Raw genomic sequence first — 11359 nt, forward strand, 5'->3', positions numbered from 1 at the left:
ACATTCTAGGGCTTGGTTTTGTGACAAGCATGCTTCACCAACACACCAAAGACTGCTGCTTTAAGGGTTTCTAGGCCAAGACAACCCTAGATCCGAGGTTCTCTTTGCTCACAAAGGCACAATACACGAATTGGCCTTGGAAATGGCCCAAAATAACAAAATCTAACTAGGAAAGGGGATCTAAGTGAATAAAAGCCAAGGTATGAGCTTCATACCTTTATAGGATATGAAATGACACAGCAACATAGAGTCTACTACTACTTCTTCAATCACCGAAATTCTTCCTTCTTCCTTATAGCTTCAAATCACTCAAAAATGGAAAGGGAAGCTCAATGATAGTCAATGGCTGCTTAGGGTTTCGAGTGAAGGTAAAGGGAGTGATGGAGGCTGGGGTGAAGGCCTAAAATGATGCTTAAATAGGGCACTAAGCCCGGAAATTAGGGTTTTCCAACCCAGACCTGACTCACCGATTCGGTCCCTCCAACTCGCCGAGTCGGTCACTGAATCCCCGACATGGGTCCCGCTCCAACTCGCCGAGTTCACCCATGGACTCGACAAGTTGACCCTTTTAACTTAGAGGTTTTCCTTTCCTTTCTTGGTCTTTCTGATTCTGGGTGTGACAACACTCCCCCACTTAAACTAGACATCATCCTCGAAGTCTGTCACGGCCAACTACCTTACCATCTGGTCGCCACTTACCACAAGGTACACACTGCTCCTCTTTTGATCCCTACCTTGTAGATGTCATCTTCAGAATAATCCGTTACATGCAACCTTCGATTACCACACTTTATCTAACATGTAATCTTACCAATACTCCTGATACACCTACCCTTGATTCGCAAGGGGTTTACTCTTTCACCCTACCCTATCAATGGCCTTTCTAAGGCACTTTCTGCAAGAAACAATCTTCCCAATTTCCTTTGAGGGCCAATCCTCTGCCGAAACCGGAATCCCGGCCACTCCTAGTGCCGGCTGTGAAACCAGTAATCATGGAATGATCCCTATACAATGCTCTAATACTAAAACCTCCACCCAATTGTGAGAATTTAGACAATCCATCGGGTAGCATATTCCTTTCTGCTACATTTTGGGCTCAGCTGAGAACGGCATCACCAATCCAAATCCTTTACCCTAAGATCATTCGATCCCCTGATGAGCAGTTTAGCATCACCCGATCAGCTCACGGCTTTTCACACCGAATCCTTTACCATCATTCCTACCTGTAGTCCTGTTGACTCCCATCTGCCTACTGGATGAACCGCGACTGCCCTGGTCCCAACTAGTCTACCATTACCCGGAATATCGGTTTCCCCCATGCTACCTCGGATATACGGGCCCTCGCCCACACTCCACGAACTAAGCTACTAATCAATGCCACAGATTACATGCAGTCTTGTACCATTCTTGGTCTCCAATGACCTACCGTCTTCCAGACCCAATCATAATGTGGCCTGCTCACATCCGGGGGCTGCCCCATCCTGAACTTACTACCTGAAAACCCTGCCACTAAATCATACACCTGATACATGTGCACTAGCGAATACGGACTGATGAATGCTACCGGCCAGCCTGTAGTCTTACAACACTCTACACTGCCAGCCAACTAAAGCTGTGTGCCACCCCGCAGTCTTGCTAAACTAATGGTACGGGCCACACTGCAGTCTAACTATACTCATATACGATCGCTACAGGCCACACCGCAGTCTTACTAAACTAATGCTACGAGCCACACCGCAGTCTTACTAAACTAATGATATGGGCCACACCGTAGTCTTACTAAGCTAATGCTACGGGCCATACCGCAGTCGCACCACACATCGACGCTATCTATTAACCATCGCTATGGACCGCCTCGTAGTCTTACCATACTTCTCTTACTATCTGACCACTGGTGAATGCTACGGCCATCTGGTAGTCTGACAACACCTTCCCACTCTGGCTAACTGGTAGTGAATGCTACGACTAACCCATAGTCAATCATATAAGCACAATCTAGTACCCCTAAGTGGTACTCATGTCCCAACAGGAACTCCTAACCGATTCCTCTGCAGTCTGCTACCAGACATCTTGAGAATGAGGTCTCACAATTGGCAACTTTTTCCAAACTTTCCACTTACACTATCCTCAATTCATACAGCCAACTGGGCCGTCTTTCTCCCTGACAGGAGAGCGAAACTTTTCCTAGTTCCAAAACCTCTTCTGCTCCCATAGCATGATTTTTGCTCCCCCACTTAGCCTCGGCTAAGTCTTTACTGAAAGCGAAAACCCAAGGATTTCCATTCCTTCCTCCCTTACACAAAAGGGCATGATAACTACCATCGCCTGGATATCGCTAGCGATCCATCGCTAGTCCGCTCCTAATACCGTATGGTCATCGAATACTAGACGAACACCTACTGCATCCCCGATCCTGATAATCCCCTGATCTCCAAATAATGCCCTTAAGGTTCGAATAACTACTGCTCCGGGCAACCTCCTTTGTGATAAGCCACTTTCTTTGATGCTTCCAAAATCCATCCCGAACGCAAAGATTAGAACCACAAACCCTGATGATGGTGGATGACTACTACCTGAACCATTTTCAAACGTAACCGAGATGATACTGGACAGTTCGAACCTGAAGTGAAAGATGACCTACACTAGCTACTAATAGCTCATGGTATGCAATTGGCATATGACAATTCTAAAATACAATCCGAATACAAGCATAGAGACAAATCATACATAAAATCGCCTGAGTCTGGGGTAAAAACTTCCCTAATTCGCATAGAAGTGAAAATAGACATAGATACGTACCTGTAACATTCCCTGCTGTAATCCAGATCTTCTGCATCTATCACTGCAAGGCCCTACCCTCTCGCCCATCCGTAATCCTCATGGTCATTAGGCAGACACACTTCCTATTCCTCCCCTCATCCTCGGGCAGTCAGTCCTCTTGTAGCCCACCTGATTGCAGTGAAAACATAATGGGCTTAACCCCTGTGGGCAATCCCTGCTGGCGTGACCATCACTGCCACACTTATAGTAGCCTGAACCCCTGGAACGACAAAATCCCTCATGCGGTTTCCCGCATGTGCTACACTAACTTGGGAACCTGCCGACATGCTAATCTCTAATCTGAACTCTTGGGTCTTTTCTCTGGACCCTCCAAAGTATACGTCTGATCTGACCTCCTCTTCGCAATGTGCTCTAGATCGATCTCTCTTTCCCGCGCCCTGGCAATCATAGAGCCTAGGGTCGGGCATGCCTAGAAGCTGACATGCTCCCGAATATCAGCTCTCAACATGTCATGATAACGGGTCCTCTTCATCTCATTATTCCCTGCATACCGAGGCACCAATAAGGCCCTCACCCGAAACTTGGTTGTAATCTCCGCCACCGACTCTGTCGTCTGTCTCATATCTAGGAATTCTCTGGCCAGCTGCTGAAGCTCCACTGCCGGTGGAAACTCCACCCTAAACCTGGTCACAAAGTCTAACCAGGTCATAGCCTCGATGCCCGAGGCTCCAAATAAGTCACTAACTTACTCCCACCAATCTCTGACTTGGTCCCTCAAACATCCCGCCGCGAAGCATACCTTCGACCCCTCTGGGCAGAAGCTCGTCAACTGTGCAGACTTAATGTATGCGATCAATCATCTAGCAGCAATGGGGTCCTTCACACCATGAAAATCCGGCATGCCACACCCTCTGAAATCCTTGAAGGACGGCGTGCGCGTACTCACCTAGCCAGACGTTAAATCACTCCTAAAAGTTCGGAGGCGATCCTCCATCAGCTCAATGATCCCCTCCTTGATCGAACCAAAAATGACCAGGGTCGCCTCAAGGATGCCTCTCGTAATATTAGATGCGATGAACTCGCGTAACCCATCATCAACTTGTTCGGATCCTGCGCCCGAACCTGATCCTGAACCGGATCCTGACCCTCCTACTCCATGTCGCATTGTCACCATGCTGAAAACACACGTGTAAAATTCAGGATCATACATACTCCTGAGAGGTCTAACACACCACAAGTTCCCCGGTCTCATCTCGGCCTTTCTCGAATCGAGTCGGGATCCTCTGCTTTCAGTAGTACGGGACCATACTACCTTCCACATCTATCCATACTTTCCTCGAGAACTTTTTTGACTCCACCAGGTCCCTTTCTCTACTACTATAGTGCCCAATACTTTCTCATCCTAGGCTTACCCTAGGGAAACCGTTGACTCAACTCAAACCAGTCCTCAGCTGCTGAAGGCCTCCTTGTGATGCCAATTAGCCATCACCTGAATACCATCACATGTGATGAGGCTCAGATAATCCTTCGAGTAAAAGACTCATCCCTACAACGGTTAGACTCAGACGAGAGTTGCGCAGTAGGGCCAAATCCAACACTCTGAGATTATTCAACCCTGACCACATGTTGTTGGGTTATGAGCAATCTAACACTTCCTAAGTGTGCATGCAACCCTAATAAACCTTGGATCTATGTTTGTCTAAATACATGCAAAATAATAATTTTCCAAGGTTCATAACCTATCTAACATGGCATGGGGTACTTTTGAACATAAAAGAATTAGATGAGATTACATACCTTTTGATGAGTTTGATTCCTTGGAGTTTGAGAGCCAAGTACCAATAGTGTGAATGCCTCAAATGGAAATCACAAATCACCACAAACACTTGTAAAACTTTGAGAGAGTGTATACACACTTATAATTTCGACCACACACAAACACACATACTAGTGGCTATTTCATGCAACAAAAGCATGCTTATATAGTGTACATGATTAGGCTGAAACCCTAATAACCCATGACCTTTTCTTTTCCAAGGATACATGGGTTAAAATCTCTATGGATCATCCATGGACTTCCATACAGGCCTAGCCCATTAACAAATGAGTGTTAGCCCACACCATATAAAACCAATAGCCCACAATCTAATTAGTCTTCCTTTTAATCTCTAAATTAATTCATAATTAATTTAAGACTAAGACTAATTAAATAACATGACTTCATATTAATATATTATAACTTATAATATATTAATAATCATATGTGTATCACTCTCATAAAATTATCCATAAATAGTTCGGGTGAAGTACAACCCAAATGGACCATGCCGGGTCGGGTCAAGTATATACCAAATAAGTTATGGACTTAGACACCTTATCCAACAGACTCCCACTTGGATAAGTCTAATAACTGTATTTGCCTATATTACTTCAGGAATCAACCAGCAATCATAGCTCTCAAAAACTCTGTTGAACTATGAAGTGCCATTTTAAGATAAGTGATCATATAATCCTCTGTTCTCATGATATCAGTCGGACAAACACATGGAACGATGTCTTGCTTATTGTCTGGTAGTTGTTTCTCGATTTCCGATTTGTTTGACAAAGAACTCAACTGAACACATCAATTCAGTTATGACCGGGCCCGGTACGTGGGTCAACACGAAATCATCGAGGGGCCCAAATATCGCTTCTATTTCTAGAAGGAACAGATAAACTTCGACTCATATGCTTGTTCTACTACTTGTTGAATTGTAGACAAAGGCACGTTTTATAACATCAAGTTACTAATGCGTTTACATGCAATCAATGCACAACCAACTCATAGGTAACAACTCATATCTCTAGGTTTGAAGACATATATGATATTACCGTCTCACGATCACTCGAGATAAATTCCATGAAGTGATACAAGTGAGCGTGGGTTTATTCCAATACTCATAACTTATGAGTACTCATGAACGTTGTAGCAACCATTTCCATGTCTAAACGCTTTTAGCCATCTACAAACCCGATTCATGACAATATTGATTCATACCTACTTCCGACGTATGACCGATTGTGGAGGTTTGAATAAATTAATTATTCTGGAAGTCAAAACATGAAAAGCTGAAACAATTGTAAATAAGTGACAATGATAGCAACACCTTACTCATAAATAAATCACAATTTTATTCATCATCAAATGTCGATTACATTTTACAAGTTTCAGAGAATCTATCTAATCTGTAAAACTAATATCGTCCCTCAGCCCGATGTGCCTCGCATGCTGAAAATGCTTAGCCCTCGTCAGTCCCTTTGTAAGGGGATCCGCAGGGTTCTCATCTGACGATATCCTCTTTGCCACGAGGAGTCCTTCTTCTATCTTGTGTCTTATGAACTGATATTTTCTGTCAATGTGTCGGGATCTCCCATGATCTCTCGGTTCTTTAGCTAAAGCAACCACACTATTGCTGTCACAGAAAATTTCCATAGCCTCCTTAATAGCTGGCACAACTCCAAGGTCTCCGATGAAGTTCTTCAGCCATATCACGTCCTTCGCTGCTTCACTCGCTGCTATATACTCTGATTCACAAGTCGAATCAGCCACCATCTCCTGCTTGGAACTCTTCCAAGAGATTGCTCCTCCGTTTAAGGTAAAGACCCATCCCGATTGAGAGCGAAAGTTATCCCTATCAATCTGAAAACTAGCATCACTATACCCTAATACTCTCAAGTCATCACTCCCACCAAGGGTAAGGATCCAATCCTTAGTCCTCCGCAGGTACTTGAGAATGTTCTTTACCGTAGTCCAATGAGCCTTGCCAGGGTTCCCCTGATAGATGTTGACCATGCTCAAAGCAAAGGACACATCAGGGCGGGTACAAGTCATAACATACATGATCGAGCCAACAGCGGAAGTATACGATAATTGGCTCATCTCAGCTATCTCTGCCTCTGTACTCGGACTCTGAGTCTTAATCAGCTTGGTATTGCTTTGGTTCGGTAAATCTCCTTTCTTGGAATTTTGCACGTTGAACCTTTTTAACACCTTATCCAAGTAGGTACTCTGACTAAGTCCAATTAGTCTTTTACTACTTTCTCTTAATATCCTTATCCCTAGGATATAGGCAGCTTCCCCTAGGTCCTTCATAGAAGAGCACTTCCCAAGCCAGGACTTAACCTCCTGCAAGGTTGGGATGTCATTGCCTATAAGTAGTATGTCATCCACATACAGTACCAAGAAGCTAACTATACTCCCACTAGCTCTGACATACACGCAAGACTCATCTTCACTTCTCGAGAAGCCAAACTCTTTGACCTTCTCATCGAAACTAAGATTCCAGCTACGAGATGCTTGTTTTAATCCATAAATGAATTTCTCAAGCTTGCATACTCTATTAGGGTACTATGCACTAACAAAACCCTCTGGCTGATTCATGTATACATCCTCAGCCAACTTTCCATTAAGAAAAGCGGTTTTGACATCCATTTTCCATATTTCATAATCATGAAATGTAGCAATGGCTAGCATAACCCTAATAGACTTAATCTTTGCTACCGGCGAGAAGGTTTCATCATAATCAATACCCTGAGTCTGAGTAAAACCCTTCGCAACCAGTTGATCCTTATAAGTATGCACTTTTCCGTCCATGTCGGTCTTCTTCTTGAAGATCCATTTGCACCCGACTGTTTTACATCCAGCTACATTGTCAACCAAGTTCCAAACTTGATTGTCATACATGGACTGTATCTCGCTGTCCATATCCTCCTTCCACTTAGCAGACTCCGGGCCTGTCATGGCTTCCTTAACACTGCTAGGTTCATCCAAATTTACCATTGTACTATCGTTGATAAATGTATCACCTTCCGTAGTAATATGAAAGCCATAATAAAATGCAGGTGTGTTCCTAACCCGTGTGGAACTCCTTGGAGGTACAGACTCGTCAGCTGGCTCAACAGGAGTTTCCTCCTCAGGTTGATTGCTAGTGTTTGAGGTTCCTTCACCAATTGATTCTTGTATTTCTTCAAGATCAATTTGCCTCCCACTGTCTCCTTGGCTTATAAATTCTCTCTCACGAAAGACCCCTCTTCTTGCTACAAAGACCACATTCTCACTGGGTCTGTAGAAGAGGTAACCGAAGGAATACACCTTTCACTTCGGGGTTCGAGCTTATCATGAGTTTCACTCCTCACGAAAGCTTCGCAACACCAAATTTTGATGTGGTCCAAATTGGGAACCTTCCCAGTCCACATCTCATGAGGTGTTTTGGTAACCTTATTTGTAGGGACTAGATTAAGGATATGTGCGGCAGTCTCTAAGGCATACCCGCAAAAAGAGATTGGTAGCGAAGCTCGACTCATCATAGAGCGAACCATGTCTAACAAGGTTCGATTACGCCTCACAGCTACACCATTTAGCTATGGTGTCCTGTGAGGAGTCAATTGTGAGACAATCCCACACTCCTTAAGATAGTCAAGGAACTCGGTACTAAGATACTCACCACCTCGATCGGATCGAAGCATCTTAATGTTCCTGCCCAATTGATTTTCTACTTCCTGTTTCAATTCCTTAAACCTGTCAAAGGTTTCTGACTTATGTTTGATTAAGTAGACATACCCATATCTACTAAAATCATCAATAAAAGTCACATAATACCCATTAGCATCCTTTGTGGCAGTTTTGAATGGTCCACATACATCAGTATGTATTAGGTCCAACAAACCCTCACCCCTTTCACAAGTTCCAGTGAAGGGTGATTTTGTCATCTTTCCAAGTAGACAAGACTCACAACTATCATCCGATTTAAGCTCGAATGACTCCAAGACTCCACTCTTTTGGAGTTGGCCTATGCGTTTCTTGTTTACATGTCCAAGGTGACAATGCCACAATGATGCTTTATCTAGGCTAGTAGAATAATCAATATACAACACATTATTTCCCAAGATTTCTACAATCAACACAGTTTCATACACACCATCACAAGGTAATGCTTTAAAATAAAAAAACATTATTAAAGAAAGCATTAATACGACCACGTTCATTATCAAACGAAAAGGTAAAACCTTGTATGTACAAAGCATGGAAAGAAATAATATTCCTCGCCATTTCAGACGAGTACACACATTTATTCAAATCTAATTTTAATCTATTATTTAGCAACAAAGTATAAACTCCAATCTTGAAAACAGGTGAAGCCTTCCTATTCCCCATGATCAAGTTTATTTTCCCGTGCTCCACATCCTCACCTCTTCTTAGGCCCTGCAAATCATAACATATGTGAATACCATATCCTGTATCAAGCAACCAAGAGTTAGAATATGGTGAGTTATTAGATAATATTGTGTAAATACCTGCGTGGGTGGGTTTCACTTTCCCATCCTTCAGATCCTGCAAGTATTTCGGGCAGTTTTGCTTCCAGTGCCCCTTGTCCTGGTAATAGTAGCAATCAGCATCCTTGGGAATGGCAGAAGGAGTGACAGAACCGCTCTTGGTCCTTGATGATGAGCCTTCAAGAGACTTTCCCTTGGTACCCTTCGAAGGGTGCTTCCTCTTTTTCCCTTTGCCTTGCCCGATAGCCAAAACAGGGGTAGATGTTGGAGTAGGAGTAGTTGAGGCAACAACCGCCTTGCCCTTAAGACCGGTTTCAGCGGTCTTCAAGAGTCCTTGAAGTTTGCTAAGGGTAACTTCCTCCTTGTTCATATGATATGTCATACGAAAATGGTCATAAAAAGAAGGTAAGAAGTGCAAAATGATGTCAATTGCCAACTCCTCAGGGAAGTTCACATTCAGCTTCAGCAAACGGTCCACATACCTTTGCATCTTTTGCATGTGGGCCGTGATGGGTTCACCGTCCTTCATGCGGGTTGTTATTATGGAGGAGATTATTTCATACCGCTCCTGACGAGCACTCTGATGGTACCTTTCCATCAGGTCTTGGTGCATCTGAAAAGGGTAGAAGTCCTCATAGGACGTTTCGAGCTCGGCTGTCGTCGTGGCCATCATGATGCATGCCACTTTAGTAGCATCTCTCTCATGTGTCCTGAATTCAGCGATCTCCTCGGGAGTAGCAGTAGACTCATCAAGCTCTTTTAACTCCTTATCGAGGACATATTCCTTCTCCTCATAACGAGTTACCATCCTGATGTTCCTGATCCAGTCCATGAAGTTGGAACCATCAAAGATGACTCTCCCACAAATATTCATGAGAGAGAAAGAACCAGTTGGGTTAGAGCCCGAAGCATTAGTGTTGGAATATGTCTGAAAGAAGAAAGCAAGTTTAGATTAGATATATAGAGTCCTTAATAAGACACCCAAATGTAATATTAAGGCTAGGATCCAATCACAATATATTATACTTAGAAGAGGGATGTCGTAATCTAAGTAATAATATATTTGAAAGGTAGGTGAATGACGATTCACCAATTTCCACCATGAACAACAAAATAAATTATTAGGTTTTAATTGGATTTGAAATTCCTAGATTCTTTTGAGATTCATTGAACTTTTCAATGGCATGTTTCAATCTCGATTGTGCCCTTCAAGTTTTGTGACTGCGATGCCGAGGATCACAAAACAAGGTGTGAATAACCATTCTAATTCACTTGGTACCCTTAATATTATCACTTAATCAATGTTCCGGTTAACAACACACGCTCCATTGATCTATGACAAACATTAAGTCACCCTTCGTGATCCTTACTAGTCCAAGTTAGTGTGCTGGTTAACCACACACGCTCCACCAATGACTTGGTAAGGTACAAAGTGTGAATTCCATGGACTAGCACCATGCTCACATTTTTCCTAAAGTTACTAAGATTGGGAATTAAATAAAAGATTTAGTTACTTTATAATATTCATCATACTTAATGAGAATTTATAAGTCCTTGTCTTACCCGTTCGGCTAACGACCCTCCACCAGTCAAGCAAGCGGTGGGTGAGAGTGGACACCCATTAAGTTGCCATTTTATAGGCAACAACCTTATACCTACCTTATAGATCAAATTCGTGAATGAGGCCTACTAACGGTAAAACGACTTGTTCTTATACATACATACATACATATATATATATATATATATATATATATATATATATATATATATATATAATAATAATAATAATAATAATAATAATAATAATAATAATAATAATAATTAACCATTAATGTTATAAATAGTATAAGTGTTGAATTTTAACTTTTAAAACTCTAAGTGTTGGAATTAAAGTTTATTAAAGTGTGTGAAACGTTTCCAAATTCCAAAAGTTGAGGGAAAGTTTTGTAATTCTTCAAAACTTTTCATTTCATAACTTATGAATTAAAGGTTCATAAAATGAAGACTCTTCATTTTATGTAACTTGTGTGTTTTTAATGTGTGTTAAAGAAAAGTGACCTTTGGATATCCATAACTTGAGGACAAATTATGGACTCCATTAAAACACGTAAATGATCAACAATTAATCCTAAACAATTCAGCAAATAATTCCTATCATCTTCTAAATTCATAAGAACATGAACATCGAAATTTCAAGAAAACATGAACACATATAAGACATGAAATTTTGATATGAGCCATTGTAAATGGATTAGAACAACCA

Source organism: Lactuca saligna, chromosome 2 (assembly GCF_052625555.1).
Source record: "Lactuca saligna cultivar CGN05327 chromosome 2, ASM5262555v1, whole genome shotgun sequence".
In the NCBI taxonomy this organism is placed as follows: domain Eukaryota; kingdom Viridiplantae; phylum Streptophyta; class Magnoliopsida; order Asterales; family Asteraceae; genus Lactuca; species Lactuca saligna.